The following is a 20,202-nucleotide window of genomic DNA, read 5'->3' on the forward strand; positions in this document are numbered from 1 at the left end:
GCTTTGACATCTTGTTGGATACACATCTATATCAAAACCTTTGCTTTCATATAACATTGATTTGTGATTTCCAACTCATTTTACAATGATCCAAGGTTGATATTGACTGTCGAAAGGCCTTCAGGCTTTTATCTTTCCTTCATAGTCATAAAATGATGCCGTGTTTTGGGAATAATGACATGAAGCTCAACTAATTTTGTTACCAGTATTCTTTACTGCTTTATCTTGTATTTGGGCCATACTTTCCAATGCCTCTATTCATCTCTCCGTCTTTCCCATCCCACGGTTCAATTTCCTCAATCACAAGAAAAGATCCTAGGGGAAAATTACCTTTACCTCCCTGGTAGCATCCTTCACAAAATCACTAGATGTTCAAGCTCAAATGCATTGCGAAGTGGAGCATAGACACTCCTTTTGCAGTTCGGAGCGATGAAGGTTGGATACTCATAGCCACCAACATGGACTACTAAGAGCAGGATGCTTTCCTGTTGCTGGCCACTCGTAACTATATGAACTTCTTTTGAATTTTTTTGCTGTAGACATGAGTTGTTGTAGGTAACGATCCCTTCATTCTGCTTTTGTGTCTAAAATGTCGGGCAGGAAACTAACAAAACAGATTGTTGAAGCAGCACATGTGGTTCCCAATACATCCTAGCCTGTAAGCTTCACTGCTTCCAGAGGAGAAACATTCGTCTCAAGCTGCTCAAGGGCAAAGGATTCAATCACAGAAGTTGTCCTTGCACCTTCATAGGAACTGGACTCTCCTTATCCGAACCAAAGACCAAGATTGTAGGAAAGATTTGCACATTGAACCTGCTCATCAAACTCTTCTCCGCATCACAATTGAAGTGACCCATATTCACCTTGCCCTTCAAGCTATTTGCAGCTTTCTTCCACTCTGGAGCAAGTTTTTCGCAACGTCCACACCAGGGAGCATAACATTCAACAAGCCATTGATCTTTACTTTTGAGGACAATGTCATCAAAGTTGCTTGAAGTGAGATCTATTGATGAACTTGATGAACTTTTCTTATTTGATCCAGTCTTCCCATTTAGCTAGTCTTTAACAACAGTTTTCAACTGCTGAATTGCAAATTCGGCTATTGGTTTTGCATCCTTTGCTCCTTGATAGTCTAATGGGGGATTTCCAGGAGTAAATACCTTAGTGGTTGGAAATCCCTTGATTCTGTATTCCGTGGTGCAACAACTCAACAAGGACACTCGTGTCAGAGTTTAGAAACTGTGGTGCCCATATAATACCCCTTATGCTCCATTTAAATCCCTGCAAAGAAAAAGGGATAAATAATTAAAACCATGAAAATAATTTCATCTGGAGGTGATAGTAAAATTGCAACTAAATTATACGAGTAAAACAAGAGGTGCTCAAAACCGAAAATCAACACAACATTTAGGCACCTTACTGGACTTATGAATTGCAAGCAATTTATGTGATGCAAAAAGAAATGGTGCGGCTATAGATTCAAGGGCGCGGAGTAAGATGGAAATTTGAGGAATCTTAATGCACTCGAGGGGACGAGGACCAAGACAAAGCAAGGTTATTATCATGATGTATTATCACAAACCCTTATGCATATGTGTGATCATGCTTCGGGGTGAGTCAAGAAGAGCTTAAAACGACATGAGTACTTCGATCACATATGTCTAGAGCTACAAGGGTGCAAGGGTAGTATATAATCTTTGCAAGCCCTAATGCTCATGTTGAGGTGAAGGATTGGCCAAGGACCTAAGGAAAAAGTGCTGCTATGACTCCCAAAATGATGCCATGTGATGCCGATGGGAGCGCACCCCTAGAGGCATGCAGATATGGTGACAACAGGGAGGGGATCACTCTTCTGACAATCTAGGGTTTCTCATAAACCCTAATATTGTCACTCTTACGAGAAGCCACCTTGAATGCAATGCTTGTTCAAATATAGGACATCCACTGATCGTGATGCATATCATGCAAAGATGAGTTTTAAAATCATAAGAGACTCTTAACGCATCAATGAAGCCATTAACCTTCAAAACCCTAATGCGATATGATGCCTATATCTGAGATAAAACATGATTCATGAATGTAATGCATGAAACATGAGTGGGCGCACCAAAGGGGTTGGATAGGAAAGGTCGCGGGGAGAGCAATCGATTGGGGTCCTATAAAAAACCCTAGAAGCTTGGGGTGAGTGGTGGGGTACCCAAAATTTCGAATATGCCCAAAAATTTGGGTGGTGTTGTAGCGGCTACAACAGGACCATAGTAGTACTATCGATGGACACATCATTGTATCTACCATACTCCCTATGCTAGGATCACCTCCATTGATCTGGGATCATTGAAACTGATCTAGGATCAGTATGAGTGGTTTGAGACACTCTCTTTTGATATTGATCTGGGATCAATGAAACTGACTTCGGGTCAGTAAGTGACATAACTCACTCTCTTTTGGAACTGATCTGGGATCAGTAAGAGTGGTATGACACACTCTCTTCATATGGAACTGACTTCAGGTCAGTAGAGAATGGTATAAGACATTCTCGATCAATTCTTCTTCTTCATGCTTCAACAGAGCAGTGCAGGGCACTGATGGCAAAGATAGTACAATCTGGTAGATGGATCAACGAATGGAGTTCTCCCTAGTTGAGAGGGAGTGTTAAAATTGGAAACTAGGGCCAAACTCCATGTAGGTCATCTTATTTATGGTAGCTAATATTTTTCTTGGATTCCTCTCATCGAGAGGTGTAGGATTGATGTAAAGATCATCCGATTCTGATAAGTATTCATGGAGTTATGAATTCATTTGTGTTATAAGACAATTCGTCAAGGTCAGCCAGCAACCAAATAACCCCCACATGTGCTCAACATTTTAGTATAAAAGGAGATGACTTGAGAGTCATTTCACACACACTTCTCTCTTGATTTTCTCTCCACTCGCTTTGGGTTTTAGTGGAAGAGAAATCTAGGAGAAGGATGCCCTAGCCGCAATCGTAAAGGATGGCCTAGCTGCAGTACTAAAGTGGATGATCTAGCCGCAGTCCAAGGGAGAAGACCCCTGATTCTATACGATGCCCGACCTGCCCTCTACGCTTCCTAAAGGAGAGACATAGCACGGTGAAGAAGACCTATTCATGCTGCCCAAATATGCAGATCTGTCTTTCCCTAGCTACAGTAAGGAAGACCGAACAATGTGGGTTTTTGGAGGCTGTTTCAGGGTTATATGTGAAGGTCGAGTTGCCGTTAGGAGGGCCGAGATATCTTCCTAGAGGGTCAAGGCAAAGGAGGGTTGTTTGGGTTTGATGTGTGGGCCGTAAGCTACAACAAAGATACATGGGACAACAGGGGCTGTTTTGGGGTCATGTTATACCCTCATCTTCAACGTGGAGGCAAAGGGTTTACACTAGCATAGGCTGCATTTCATAAGGGAAATTCTAGGCCAGATTTGAGGACGGTTAGGGATTGTTGTGTGCCCTAACCAGTCCCAGAAATTACAACAATAATGAAGTGACAATCAGCAATGCTTGTATGGTGTGTTGGCAGCAAGGAAGATGGGACAGCAAGGTCACATGGTGCAGCAAAGGAAGATGGGACAGCAAGGTCACATGATGCAACAAAGGAAGATGGGGCAGCAAGGTCACATGGTGCAACAAAGGAAGATGGGACAGCAGCTATGGCATGGCACAATTGGGACAACAACAATACAATTGGGACAACAGTTGTGATGGGACAACAACAATACAAATGGGACAACGTTATGACATGGTGCAACAATATCTAATTGGGATAGAAATATGGTAAGCAAAGTACAACAAGCACATGGTGGCAAGCATGGTGCTGCAAGCACATTGGGCAAGGTGCAGTAAGCACATGGTGGCAAGCATGGTGCTACAAGCACATTGGGCAAGGTGCAGTAAGCACATGGTGGAAAGCATGATGGTACAAGCACATGGGACAACAATATGGTAACATGGTACAGCATGCCACATGGGACAACAATGTGGCAACATGGTGCAGCAATGGTACATGATGCAGTGCAATGAAGTACAGTATGAGGCAGCACTAGTGAGTGTAGCAAGATGATAAGGTACAACAAGATGTTGCAGTACAAGAAGGTGCAGCATAGGGTGCAACAGTATGGTAATGAGGTCCAGCATAGTGATGATGGGTGCATCATGGTGCAGCACAGTGAGGTGGAGCGTGATGACGAGGTGCAGCACAATGCATGGTGATGGAGTCACCTGGGAGAATCAGTTGAAGAAACATGTCTTCAACTAAGTTTAGCTACCTCATGTATCATCTACTTAGAGATTATCTATGCTCTTATTTAGATAAGTTAAAGTGTTGACTTCTGTTGTATATGTACTATCTCTCTCTCTCTCTCTCTCTCTCTGCTGAACTATTGAAGAACATATAAAAAGAATTGATCAAGGGTTTCCCCACATTGGGGTTTGTCCCTGGCTAGCGCCACATCTTGTTTCCTCTTGTCTTGGATTGTCTTCTGCGATCTATGTTTATGTTCTATCTGAAATTTACTTTAATGCTGATGTGATTGCTAATCTGGAAAAGATATTGAGCTAACTGTGAAAATTGAAATAAATTGCTCTAAGCATAGAACATACCTAAAATTAACAGTTATAGATCCCAAGAAAATACCATGGATCCCAATGAAGAGAAATATGTCTAGATATTGGTACATAGATCTTAAGGTGGTATCGCATATCCTAATGTAATGCCATAGATCCCAAGGCATGTACACAAATATTAAGGCGTAGTACATGGATCTCAAGGCATGGGTGTAACTTATGCTTCGATATATGTGTCATTAAGTGGAAAACATATAAGTGACATCTCCTAACTTTCAATGTCTCATTTAACTGATGCACTTTAGTCTAAGTTCAACCATGGTGGGGACAACATTAACATTTATTATTGTAACACTCCTAGGACCAAGAGGTAGGTCCTAGATTCTTAGGTCAAGAGTAGGTAATATGATGGATAATTTACAGAAGGGGAAATGAAAACTTCATAAATCAACCTCCATAGTCATATATGATCTGTAAGTCTTCTTCTACTACCTTTCAAGAGCCAGGAGTCTTCATTTCTTCCACAATGGCCTTCATGAGAGTGAGTTAGACTTTGAGTTACCACCTTAACCTTATTTTTTGTTACCCCTTCTTTCTTTTTCCTTTTTATCTATGTTTCCTTTCTTTCTTTATTGGTCATTTTATTTGAATACACATTGTTAAACACATAGGAATAGGGATAAGGGTGTTTTAGTGAGAAAACATAGCTCAAGCATTATTATTTTTTAAATTTTAATTTTGTTTATGGTTGCATCTGCCTCGAGAATTTTCGTTATTTTAATGTTGAGGCTCTTATACATGTGTCTTCATTATTTTTCTTAAGACCTTAATGAATGACTTATGATAAGTTAATTATGTGCTGGGAAATATGATGGATGTTGTAGAAGTGAATAAAAAAGATGGAAAATGTTAAACCTTATTGGTATGTGAAATATGATACATTCCACCTAGTTCTCTAGTAGTATGACCTAACTCAAAAGACCACGACACTTATCTAGAAGAGAATTATGACCCACCATAGTGTCCCTTAACAAAAAAGTAAAAATTTAGCGTGTTGAAATGAATTATTATATTACATTGATATCTGTCACATTCATGACAAGCATGAGAAAAATTAAACATCATATCTAAGTAGGAAACCCATACATGAAACCATATTATATCAACTAAAGTGACCAAACTAAATAAGGAGAATTTGGCAACTAAAGTGACCAAACTAAACCAAATTAACAAGATAAGAGATGGTACACCATGGATGAGGTATTTGAAAACAACTAAGTAAATCTTAATAAGAGGTGAGATCATCATATAGTTGAAGAATAATTGAAAAGAATGACTCTAAATCTGAATGTGATGAGCAATAATGTTCATGCTAATTGGAACACCACATTACTAGAAGGGTGGCTCAGCTACTAGATGTCCCTGTAGTTTCATCACATCAAATGCAAGGGAAACAAGTGGATATCCTTTATCATACAATAATTCAATTGTTCAAAAGCATCCTTTGCAAGGCCCCAATAAAAAAATGCATTTAAAATATTGATCAATGTCTTGTCTCACACCATTCTCTAGCATGGTTTTCATAACCCTACTCGTATATTTCACTTGGGCATTCCTAAAATATTGTTAATTAACATGTGGACAATGGAGTTCATGGGCATATGAACACATTACAACATCTTATCCAAAGTGTTCCTTGGAGTGGTTGGATGTCCTTTATACAAGAAAGATTGCTTAAGCAAGTGCATAAAATGAGCTTCTTCACTTTTTTAGTGTTTTCATGTATACATAGATGTACAAACATAGGAGTATAAGAAACAACTAGAGGTACACCATTGCCTTCATCAAGAAAAATACCTTGATGCAACATGCAATCTAAGAGTTCGATTTCCTTATCAAACTCTCTCCTACTTCAAAGGCCTGTAATAAGAATAATATAGGTTGTGGAATTGGCACAAACATCTAACTCTCTCACATTATAAAAAAATATGGACAACCTCTTCTAAATTCCTATAATTGCACTAAGCATTCATCAATAATTCAAAGTAAAGATATTTGGATTGAATTTACCTTTGATCTTCTCTTGAATAGTCTTACATGTTTCCTTTGATTTATTAGCATCGTAAATACCTTGGATGATGTTATTATATGAAAACCTGATTCAAAATCATGCCATGGCTTACCATCTCATTTAGAATCTTCAATTCTTTGTTGACATTGTCCTCCCTGCAAAAAACCTTAATCATCTTGGTATAGGTCACAACATTGGTCATAAGATCAGGGTTTGTCTTACTCATGCCTTTCCATGGCTTATATGTATCTTGAACTCTACCTTTCTTGCAAAGCTCGTTAATAAGAGTATTCTATGTGATCATATTAAGGATATATATCCCCCAATCCTTGTGTCTTGAAAGAATCTCAAAGTTGCATCCACCTTGGAACAAAGAAGGCTCCATTACGAGAATATCGTAAGTGTAAACATCGAGCAAAACACTTCAATTACCATGGTTGTATAATACATCTTACCCATATTTGTTTTCGCTCTTTTTAAGAGCACATAATGAATAGATTATTGTAGGTCAAAACAAAAGGTGGAACCCCAAGCTCTTTCATTTTCTTAAAAATCCCAATGGTATCTTGAATTTTTCCTACACTTTCATAGCTCAAGATCAAACTATTAAAAACACAATATCCAATATACTCCATTGTTGACCATGTTAAATAAGATATTTCTTTTTAAATTTAGGTGTTTACCATGGAATAATATTCCCATTATCTCTTGAATCTTGTCATAATTGGTGACTCTAAGAATACAGTTTGATATTTCCAAACAAACTCTTCTCCATTTGATGCCCACCTTAACTTGACAATCCATTGAACCAGAATAGTCTTAGGATCCTTTGGACAATTCCATTTTTTCATGTTTTTTGGGTTAACAATTTCCCCATTAACATCCAAGCAAATCATGCCATTCACACAACAAGAGGAGTCCTTGTCATCAATGGGAGACACCTCACTTTTATGATCCCATAGTGAGGTATATGTGGTAGAGACACCCTCATGGCTATCTTTCATCACCCTTGCATTTGTTATATTAAATTGATGTTACTCGTGGCTCCTCCACCTGCTTGCAATTTTTTCCTAATACTCCTTACACACCTCTCTCTTGGTCTATAGGGGATTTTTCTTGCATTGGATGAAATTTCCATCGAGTTCCTCAATCATTATAGTGTGAGGGATTATGATTTGATGGATATCTCGATCAATTTGCCTATATTCATTTTCCAATTGGCTCGTGTGATGTTGTATTTTTACTTATGGTTCTCCTTTTCCCCCATTATTTGTGTTGTCTCCCTTGTATCTACCATCCCTGCTTACTCTACACTCTCTCCCCTGCCTCTAACATCCTGATTTCTCTCATCCCCTCTAGTTTGCCAGCTCTATCATTATGGCACACAAAGCCTCCTCTTTTCGTAGACCCACCCTAACTCTTTAGGTGGACAACTTTGACATACACAATGACCAACATTGCACTATTTTTATTTGAATTCTTTATCTAGAGCCTCAAGTGGAGCTCCTCTAGTCAAAGGTTGAACAACGAAATCAATTTTTTAAGCTCTATGGTTGATGAATTATAGTTTGAATAAGATAGGGGCTCAATGAAGGTAGACTTCTCCAACATTTTCAGAGAGACATCATCACCTACAGACACCCAATTCCACATTGACTTTAATATTCTAGTCTCAGATGCAGTGGAAAAAAATTAGCAACGCTCAAAAACCTCCTCAAATCTTAAGTCCCCTTTAATACAATGCTTTTATATTTTTAATTTACAAGTACTTTATAAAAAATACCAAACAAACCTATTTTTTGAATATATGTACCCACTTGTAGTATCCATAACCATATTTTTCTCTGAGCTAGAAATTTTAGACGACCTCAGTTTGTTGAAATCTTAAATTTTTGTGCTTCAACTTTGTCACCTCGACATAGACTTTATTAATACAAATTCTTGAGTTTCAATTAAAATAAAACCCACTATCTTAAAATAGGTTTTGTATGTGATGTTTGATTACATTAACTTGGTCCCATTTAAAGCAACAAATATTAGGCTTGTAGGGAAGATCTCACATAGGTGGGAATCTTTATGACCATAATGGTTCTTCATTTTGGTGTTGTCAAGTATAATTGGTTGTCTACCTTTATTGTCAATGGTTTTGTAGCTAGTAACATGCATATAACTTCAAATGGGTTTGAGATATACTTGGTTTTGGTTCTTCTATAGCCATCTCATGCTTATCATGTCAAGATATAATAAAGACAACTTTACTCTTGCTACCAAGCTCCACAATTGGGTTGTATCAACAACATTTGTGAATAGTTTAGAAGAAGAAAGAAAATGCACATGCCAAAGAGACACAAGCACATTACCACAATTTCGATTGCCAAAAAAATTGAATTTGTGTCACTATACTTAAGATTTTGTAGTTTAATCTTGTGTCTTGAAGCAAAAATAAAATAGAGATTGAACTCTAAACTTGTGTTGCGTTGCTGGGTTGTTGACCAAGAATAAATAATAAGCATGAATTTTGTTTTATCAAACAATACACATATTAATACAAAATGTATAACTATTGGATTTATCTTCTAAGGTCACTTGGACTCCTAATTCATGTTCCAAACAATAACCTTAACAAATTAGGTGTCTAACATCCTCCCCTTAATCCAAAGGGGTGTAAGTGAGTCCTAGTAGAGAGATGAAGGATAGCTTCCAATGGTTGAACATGCTCTCTGAATCTGGTTGTTCTTGGATGATCACAAACCAATGGCTAATATAAGCCAAAGTATTCCACTAAATGGTGGTTTAATGTTGACTATTAACTGTGGAACTTGGCTTTAAGGCTCAACAATTCCTAAAACATTTCTTGATTTAGCTGGAAGTTGATGTCTTCTACAAAGTGGAAGAACTAATAAATGGTGATTTTAAGATGACCAAAAATTGTTGGAACTTAGCTCTAAGGCTCAGTTGTTGTCAAAACATTTCTGAACTTGGCTAAAAGTTGACGTCTTTTGTTGATTGGAAGTGCTTCCAAATGACGATTTGAAGATGATTGCAAACTGATGTTGTTTTGAAGATGGTCGCAAATTGAATCGAGCTCATGGATTTGACTATGATTATAGCTCTAACTATGGCTTAGGCTTGAGGCTCTGGTTCTCGTTGTGGCTTAGGTTTGCTTGTACATGCTTCATTGATAGGGCTTCACAATTAAAAACTTAGTTGTCAATGGATGGTATTATACACCTCTTATTAGATACAAAGTGAGAGGATGAAAATCTTTCCACAACGCTCACAAGGATGAAGGTAAAAAACTATGACCCTCCATGTGGTGAACTCAATAAATGTGTCAACTTCTATTGATTTACAATGTAGTTTAATTAGTAGACTTATAAAAAAACTAGTTGCAAGTTACCTATGTTCTTGATTCTAAAGTTGAACTGATTGGTATTCTTAATACCCACAAGCTTAAAGAACACCATGAATTAGCGCCTTTGCACATAAAATTCCAAAACTAGAATATCTTTTTCCATAATCCAAGCTTAATGCATCCCTTATGTTCAAAGAATTCATGGCCAAATCCAACAATGTTGATGGAGACTACATTGAGTCTGCCAATTTCCAACACCGAACCTGTTTGGTAAGGCACGAGGAATAGTGGACGTGTGAGTGGAGAATGGGCATGTCAAAGTATGAGAGATAAGTTTTAGGTCATAGAGAGGGAGCTCGACAAAGTCATAGATAATGAGCATCTAGTGGGATGTAGATTGAAATGACTAGGGTTCCATATATGCACAAAATAACACAATAACACCTAACACATACATAAAAAAACAAGTATAAAGCATCGAGCAAGACATGCAAAGAGACTCTAGAACTATGAGCAGAGGAAACAAGTGTGGAATGGTAGAGATGACACGTGTAGAGCTAACAAACCCTAAATAACGCCTAAGCTTTAATGCCTCCTTTAAATTATGAATTATATATAATGATAAACCTAAATTATATTTTTATAAAAATATATTTTATGGCCATTAAATTCATATTCCAAAATCTCTCAGACTCCAAATAATAATAATTCACACTCCTCACCCTAATCTTTATAAATTAAATATCTAGCATCACGCTACAGTTTTGATTGATATACCTACCTCACAGTAATAATAAATAGCTCACTCCATCATGATAAATTAACAAACAATTTACCTTATAGACCATTGCGTTCGGAAGTTACTATTTCACAAAGTGGGGGGACCGTTGAAATGTCATCATCTTTATTAATGTATTTGGTAGGAGTAACTCTATTTCTGTCAGCGCGTCAAAATCCAGAAGACATTTTGGTAATTCGAAGTTCGTACAAATAGAAAAAGAAAACATATATATATATATATTCTCGAACCTTATCCATTTGTAATCCGATCCTCGATCATTTCTCCCTTGCGGACCCACGAGTGCGTTACGTAGATCCATGCACCGGGCTGGAGTGAGTGGGAATATGTTTAGTCAAGAGAGAGGAGAGAGGTGAGATTTTGAAATGAAACAAAGGGCGTACAAACTGTGGAACAGTAGGTGGATTTATTTTACTGTGGGTTCATCCACCTCTGTACTATCTGTATTGATTGAAAATATATTATTATTATTTTTAATATTTTTTATTTGAATAATATTATATAAAATTATATTATAACAAATATTTTTTTAATAATATTATATGAAATACTGCATTTATCATCTATCATTAAAAAAATAAAATTATTAATTTTGAATAATAGATTTAGAATGATGAAACAAGTTAGGACAGCGTTAGTTATAATTTTTTATTAATAGAACAATACATCATTAAGATTGAAATTATAAATATTAATTTTGAATAATAGAATAGAATGATTAAACAAGGTGGGCCAGGGTTAGTTGTAGATTCTGAATAATAGAATAAAGTGATTAAAGAAGATGGACTTGGATTAATTTTTAAAATAAAAATAAAAAATTAAAGAGATTATAAAATATAATTATTAAAAAATTAATAAAGTTCATTTTTTATTAATTATAAAAAGTAATTAAAAGAACAAGTGGGAGGAAATGGGAGAATAAAAGGAGAAATTAGGAGAATAAGAATTTTGGAGAATCAATAATTTTAAATGATTGGTTGTCACTATTATATTAGATATAACTATTTCATAAATGTTACAAAATGACATTTATAATATTTTTTTAGAAACAAACCCACACACTTAAGGAAATCAATTGTTAAGATTTTTTGACTCTTTAAAATGAAGATATGATGAGCTTTCATCCACTTATATATACATGAAAAATATTTTTTAAAATAAACTTAATTTAAAATATATTATTATCAAAATAGAAAATGAAAAGAAAAACTAATTAACTTAACTAATTAGTAAGTTAATAAAATTTTCTATTTAATATGAAAAGCTAGATCTGTTCATTCAACTTGTCATGAACCACACTAGTTGGTTCGAAACACTTAAATTTCCATAGATTGTAAAATAACTAATAAGATAGGCATAGTCTAATTTATAGACTAAATGGTTTTTTTTCACGATATTTTTCCTGATTTTTTAAAACTTAAGTTTAAGCTGTTTAATTTGTAGAATTTGAGTGTTTCAAGGCAGGATGTTGAATCCATTTATGCATTCAAAAATGCATTTTACATAACACAAAATCACATTCTTTCTTGAAATTATTTTATTGCCTGGAAAGTCAATTTCGTCTATAATTTAGATGTTTATTTCATCTATAAGTTAGACTACGCCAATAAGATATACACACGTTACTAGGTGAAAAAGTCAATTTCGTCTATAAGTTAGATATCCATTTCATCTATAAAGTAGACTATAGATTAGACTATACCAATATGATATACACACTAAATTACTTTCATAAATAAATTAAAATAATGAAAAAATTTAGAATAAAGAATTATATGTTTAAATATGAGAATAACATAAATTGAGAAAAGAATCAATACTCAAAATTAATAATGAGAGGTATATCAATAATAATGATTGTGAATTTCCATTAAAATTAATTTTATTATATTAAATCTTTTAAATAATTATTTAAATTATTTTTTTTTTTTAATATTTGAAAAATATAATATATTTTTTTAAATTTATTTATATATATAAATATATATTTATATATTTATTTGACAAAAATTAGTATAAATTATATTAAGTTTGTGTCAAATCACAACAAATACTCAAGAAATTTTACATTGTGATCTCCTTCTTGCAAGTGCCTATGGTTGATGTTGTCTATTAGCACTTTAACGGAGTACATATTATGTCAAAATTCAAGTACATTCGTGTAGGTATAAACTCCACAGAGACTAACAGGGAAAAAACAAAATTTGCAACGGTACATGTTTCACTTACACTTTTTTTTTTTTCTAAATAAGATTAATCCATTAACATAAAGGGAGTAAAATTATAGCGTGACCGTAGTCAAAAACACTGCCTTGAAGAAAGGCATAGTTGTCCAGATAAACGTAGAAGGACACTGCTCAAGGTCAAGGAACTCAGTCATGTTTCACTTACACTTATCTACTTTGTTGGTGGCCAGTTAAGATTTGGATGTTGTCCACCTTGTCTCCAATTCTCATTATTGTAGTCAAGGCTTGAACCTCCTCCAACGCTTGCACACTTGTCACCATTTGCTCCTTAAGCTTTAGAGCCATCATCACTACCAAATCTAACTGGAGGACATCCAATTTCTTCAACAATTGATTGACCTTAACATTGCAGCCAGAATTGGTATGCCATATAGAGAGCTATTGTTGCTCATTGTTTCATCTTGGCCTCTCCACATCATGTTTTCTTTTTCTTTGCAACGTCGCATGAATTCACCGATTTTGCGAGTCCTTTCTCGCTATTGATGAAAATACCGACAGAGGTTGTGCTCCACGAGTCAGAAGGTGTACAATTACTTTTTTGCGCCAAACCAGTGGGCAAAGCTCGAGGACACAGAATCCATACAAACTGACTACATGACCATGCTTATTTGGAGAGTTCGTGCACTATTGAGTCATACAAGGCTACAAACTAGAGCCTATATTTGCATCGATAATCATCAAACAAAGTTGATAGACATTACCAGTCTCACCTGCGCCAAAATTCTTTCCAGGGTGTCTCTTCAGAGGCTGAGCCTAGTCACTATTGTAAATTAGCTCTCCGTGATATGCCAACTTACCAGTAACTAGGTACTAATCAACGTCCAACCAAATCCTGTTGCAATCAGACGTTTTTCCAATCCCAGCTCGTTAAGCGAGGCTGAATGAACAATGAATTTGGGTTTAACTAGTGCAAACAGAGTTTCGCCAGTCTGGCGTCTACATGTTCTCCACGGAATTATCCACAACATACGACGATTTCTCCCCGAATGGAGAACTAAAATGGACAGCCCTCTTGGCTTGTAGTTTTTGTTTCTCCATAGATTTATTCACTGGCAGTAAATCCCACATGCATGCATAGCTAAGGCAACATCACTCTTTGTAATTTCCTTGCTACAATATGTAATCAACACTTAAGTGGTTGTACTACATTGAAGCCCCAAGCTTATGTCGATTGTTGATTAGAATAATTCTTGATTATTATTCTCTGAATATTCAAGAATCAGATGGACATGGGTTGCGATTTGATTAGAATAATTCTTGATTATTATTCTCTGAATATTCAAGAATCAGATGGACATGTCGAGGCTATACTGTGGTTGTTGATTGGCTATACTATGGTGCTCCATCTTTGTAATGGTTTTGATTATTATTCTCTGACGGACATGGGTTGCGGGGCTATACTGTGGTTGTTGATTCCCTGACTATTCAAGAATGATTCTTGATTATTATTCTTTGAATATTCAAGAATCGGATGGACATGGGTTGTGGGGCTATACTATGGTGCTCCATCTTTGTAATGGTTTTGATTATTATTCTTTGATGGACATGGGTTGCGAGGCTATACTGTGGTCGTCGAAATGTGCTCCATCCTTGTAACGGACATGGGTTGCGGGGCTATACTGTGGTCGTCGAAATGTGCTCCATCCTTGTAATGGTTTCCAAATTACCTCATGAATCGGACAGACATGGGTTGCGAGGCTATACTATGGTCGTCGAAATGTGCTTCATATGGTGCTCCATCTTGTAATGGTTTTGATTATTATTCTTTGATGGACATGGGTTGCGAGGCTATACTGTGGTCGTCGAAATGTGCTCCATCCTTGTAACGGACATGGTTTCGGGCTATACTGTGGTCGTCGAAATGTGCTCCATCCTTGTAATGGTTTCCAAATTACCTCATGAATCGGACAGACATGGGTTGCGAGGCTATACTATGGTCGTCGAAATGTGCTTCATCCTTGTAATGGTTTCCAAATTACCTCATCTACATGCTTCAAATAAACTCGCTCAGATTTGAATATTCAGGTTGCAGGGCTAAACTCGCTCAGATTTGAATATACATGGGTTGCGGGGCTATACTGTGTTTGTCGAAATGTGCTCCATCCTTGTAATGGTTTCCAAATTACCTCATCTACATGCTTCAAATAAACTTGCTCGGATTTGAATATTCAGGTTGCGGGGCTAAACTCGCTCGGATTTGAATATTCAGGGACGGAGCTATACTGTGGTCATCGAAATGTGCTCCATCCTTGTAATGGTTTCCAAATCCTTGTAATGGATTCCAAATTACCTCATCTACATGCTTAAATAAACTCGTTCAGATTTGAATATTCAGGAATCAAATAGACATGGGTGCGGAGCTATACTATGGTCGTTGAAATGTGCTTCATCCTTGTAATGGTTTCCAAATTACCTCATCTATATGCTTCAAATAAACTTGCTCATATTTGAATATTAGGAATCAGACAGACATGGGTGTGGGGCTATACCGTGGTCATTGAAGTGTGCTCCATCCTTGTAATGTTTTCCAAATTACCTCATCTATATGCTTCAAATAAACTCGCTCGGATTTGAATATTCAGGAATCAGACGGACATGGGTGCGGGGCTATACTGTGGTCGTTGAAATGTGCTCCATCCTTGTAATGGTTTCCAAATTACCTCATTTATATGCTTCAAATAAACTCGGGATATTCAGGAATCGGATGGACATGGGTGTGAGGCCATACTGTGGTCGTCGAAATGTGCTCCATCCTTGTAATGGTTTCCAAATTATCTCATTTACATGCTTCAAATAAACTCGGGGTGCCACAACAATTGTTGGGCATCCATCCCAATTTTTCTTGTGATTTCTTATTGAAATAATAACCGGTTGTTGATAGACCCTTTGGTATTGAATTATGTTTTGGATATAATTCATGGAGCCTTTCTTATTCATGTTGGGGTCTTTAAGGTCAAGGTAGGTACCACCACTTCAAATCTCAATTGATTTCTAACTTTCAGGCTTGGAGTTGGAACGCTCGATTGGCAATCTAGTCATATTCTCTATTTTGATTTCTCAAGATATGGATAATTTTTTTTGTGGAATTTCATCTGGTGGCCCATTTATTCTCTTCAGAAGATTCTCTAAGTATTTGTCTCTTGGCCTGGTTCCTTTGTATACGTGTTGAATATTGATGACATAATCCCCCAAGATGTTAATATTTTTCATTTGTATAGTTTTGGCCAGAATTAATCCTTGCAATAGACCATGCATTTCTGCTTAGTTATTGGTCATGTGTCCCAGACCCCATGCATATCTTTTTACCATTTTTCCATTGGAGCTATACAAAACCCCTCCCCCTCCTACCACCCCCATTTATTTATTTATTATTATTATTATTATATAAAAAAATAGTGCATTTATCATTAGTTGAGGCCTTCGAAAGGAAATCATATTTTTACTAGTTTTGCAAATATTTTTTCAAATAGTTTAGGGTTCATAACTTGGGTGGTTAGGCAGATTATTTGTTCTCCTCCCCTCTTGGGTTCCCACATGTTGGCCTATTATGATCAGGCTACAAGGGAAGACACCCTCACAAATACAAGTCCACTCTGATGCGCCTTGGGACACTTCACCCCCTTGCTAAGTCATGAGTTATTAATATGTATAACTTGCAGGCTATTGGATATATCCTTGGATTATAGTGGCAACTAGTAAGTTTGATCCCTGACCTAGCCTAGAACACTCCAATGAGTTACCAAATTCCTTGGTTAAAAAAAATCACAGTGTGTATTATACATGTAAGTCTATGGTACACTAACTTTGAAAAGATAGTGAACCAAAACACTAAGTACAACAAAAAAACATATAGAGCAAGAAAAAACATATTAAAAAAAATAGATAACAAGTAGCATTATAGAGGAGTGAGTTTAGAGGGGTTTAGGTTAGAGGTCATTTATGGCCCTTCAAATTTTCTATAAATCTTCTATAAATCTTCTATTGTGTCATCTTTAGTAACAATTAAATTGGAGTTAGTATCATGTGAGTTAGATGTGCTAATAGCCTTCATGATGCCCTCTATTTTATCTAGTTCTCATCCAATGACTTTGAAGTTCAAGCCAAAAACCATTGTACATAGAACTAGAAACTCAGTGTCTAACTTTCTCAGTTTGTCTACAAATTTAGGTTCCATGTGTCCCTAATTTTCTAGCCTAATGGTCACCAAGGTCATGACCATTGAGTAAAACTCTGCTCAATACATTTTGGTACCCTTGGACCTAGAAAATCTAGAGTTCGAGACCCCATCTTTAAATTTAACTTTGATTTGTTTCATGGGTGTTTGAAGGAACTGCTACTTAACCAAATCAACTAATTCAATGACAATTTTCAAAATATGTTGAGTTGTATGTTAGGTGGATTGCTATTGGGCCTACATGGTCGCTTCCTCTACCCTAATTCCCTGAGAATGAAGCATAGCATTCTTGTAGGTGGAGGTTTTGGCCTTCACTTTTCTGGTTGCATCTCTTTGATTGGGTTCAAGAGCCTTAGAATTCTCTTGTTAGTGATTATATAAAAGGTCTCTTTTGTCTATTCATGCTTGCATATTATACCTCAGCACAACATGAGAAACCCACCATTGATAGATACTAAATGCAATACAAGGGCCACCTCCACTAATAACACTAGAACCACCACCACCATTCCCCATAAGCCTCCATCACCATATCATTGTAGGGTTAGAAAGTTGACCAACTAGAGCTCTCACAATGAGCCAAAAAAGTAGCAAGGAAGGGTTGGTAGACCTTGTTTTTTATAGAGCAGAACAATCATACTTGTTCGAGCAAGAAGATCCTATAATGTTGCTATCCCAAAAGCTATTGCAATGGATAACTAGAGGGGAGGGGACCCAGAGCCCAGATATAACAAGGACGAAACCAGACTAAACCCCGCACTAATGTGAGCAAGAAATCTAAAAACAGAAAGGAAGACAAATGAAACAAGTAGGAAAGCTACCCATATTGACCAAGTTGAACATACCAATGAGAGCATAAGCATAGGAAGGGCGAAGCCAGTGGTGAATCCATTGGAGTGCTTTAAAAAGAACCATGCCACTTTCCTTCATCATCACTCTTTTACTTGTGCATTTAGAACTTAAGATAGAAAACGCATCCATTCAAAGATACTTGAATTGATTAGTGCCTTGATGCTAAGGGCATCATCATGACGATCACCCTCGACTTACGTGCCTTGAAGAGGGATCTCCCTCAATTCCCTTTGATTAGCCACTAACTCACCCCAAAAAGGATAACAAAAATCACTATTTGTTTAAGACTCCACTTTCAACATGGCAAAGGCCTTATCACCCAATACAAACATTATTGCAAAGTTATTTAGTTATTAATTAATACAAATATTGGATTTATAATTATTTTTATAAAACTTATAATATATTATTGCATCGAGAGGTGCTTTGTGGCCCAATATGAGGGAGATGTTGTCAGGTAATGTTACATTTAAAAGTAATAGAATAGTACTTATATTAACACATAAAAATTAGTAATAACAAAAAAAATCAATGTCAACCATAAAAAATTACTTCAATTTCTGCCTTAATTTTACATCTACTTTATAGAGAGAGATAACATAATTTAAAGTTAAAAAATACTTATTTTTAACTGAAAAGAGTATTTGTATTACATAATTTAATGCCTAACTCGAAATAAATACATCAGGCATTATAGAGCTAATTCATCAAAATTTTCCAATTGTTTTCTCCTTTCCAATAGGAATACATGATTTTCCTAAGGAGAATATATTTAAGCAACAAAAAGAGGGGTTTTGTAGGTGAATACCTTAAAAAACTGCCCCAATAAAACACAAAATCTACAACACATAAGGCTATTAACTGATTATGAAATATTTCATGACGACTTGTTTGCATGCATGTGTTTCCTTAGGATTGCCACAAAGTTAATCAGGTCCCCCAATTTTCCATTTCTATATTTTCTTATATCGACCAATTTAACTAATTTTGTTTCAATAGATTTCATTCTCCAATAGGGAATTATAACAGACTTGATTTGGCAATTAATACTTAGTTCACCCATCTTCAATTTACACCCCTCTTTAGCATACTTGTTTGCTTCTTTTTCGAAGTCTCTTAAAACAGGAAATATGCTGTGCATGTATTAACATTTTAATGTAGAAAATGGTCAATCATAAATAAAATATTTCAATGTCAATTATGTATATATTATATAAAACAAGTGAAAATTAAAAAATATTATAATTAAAACAATTTATTAGTGTGTTGTTAAAATCTAACATAGATTTATCTTAACTCTAAATTTATTAAAATTAAGAGGAACCAAATCTCTAAAAGTATAAACTTTTCTTTAAGTTGACATTTAATAAAAATTACATCTTAAAAAATGGATTCCTTTCAACACTTAATATATATACATTAAAATAAATATAGGTTAATTTATAAAATATTATGAAATAATTTTTCAATAAATATTAAATAATATATAAGAAAAAAACAAAAGCAAAAAAACGTAACTTACAATTTATAACTAGTTTGACATCCTTTTTATTTATTTAAAAGCAAAAAAAATAAACTTACAATTTATAACTAGTTTGACTTCCTTTTTAATTACTTTCCAAAAGATATCTGAAAATAAATAATAATAGTATAAAAGCTTCACTTTATAATTGCCATTATGATCAAGTTAGGAGTAACCCAAGCTACCCACCATCTTAAGACAAAAAGAAAAAACAAAGTAAACGAACTTTATTTAATATGCCTTTTTTTTTTATACGTGGAATAGAATAAGTGTAATATCATGATAATTTTCATTTTGAAATTGTTTTATAATATTACAATTTAAATATTTTATTATCTTATGTTTATTAAAAAATTAAATTATATAATATGTAAATTTTTAATATATTATATTTATATGTTAATGACATTATTATTCAATAATAATAAATTTGGTATCAATTTATTTTTAATATTTAATTTTAAAATTAAAAATTTCACAATTTGAATTGAATTTATATTGAAACATTATTTTATAATTTATTTTAATAATATTATAAATTAATCTAAATTAATTATAAAAATAATAATAATAATAATCTAAATTAATTATAATATGATATAAT

The 20,202-nt window shown here is 35.1% G+C and overlaps 1 pseudogene; it reads right to left on the minus strand.

The window, feature by feature from the left end:
- Window positions 1-220: 220 nt before the first annotated feature.
- LOC149174187 (protein disulfide-isomerase like 2-2 pseudogene) lies at window positions 221-17,740 on the minus strand (annotated as a pseudogene).
- Between the last annotated feature and the right edge of the window lie 2,462 nt (window positions 17,741-20,202).

Source organism: Pinus tabuliformis, chromosome 4_1, assembly GCF_031772625.1.
Source record: "Pinus tabuliformis cultivar Carrire ecotype Pingquan chromosome 4_1, CPIR1, whole genome shotgun sequence".
In the NCBI taxonomy this organism is placed as follows: domain Eukaryota; kingdom Viridiplantae; phylum Streptophyta; class Pinopsida; order Pinales; family Pinaceae; genus Pinus; species Pinus tabuliformis.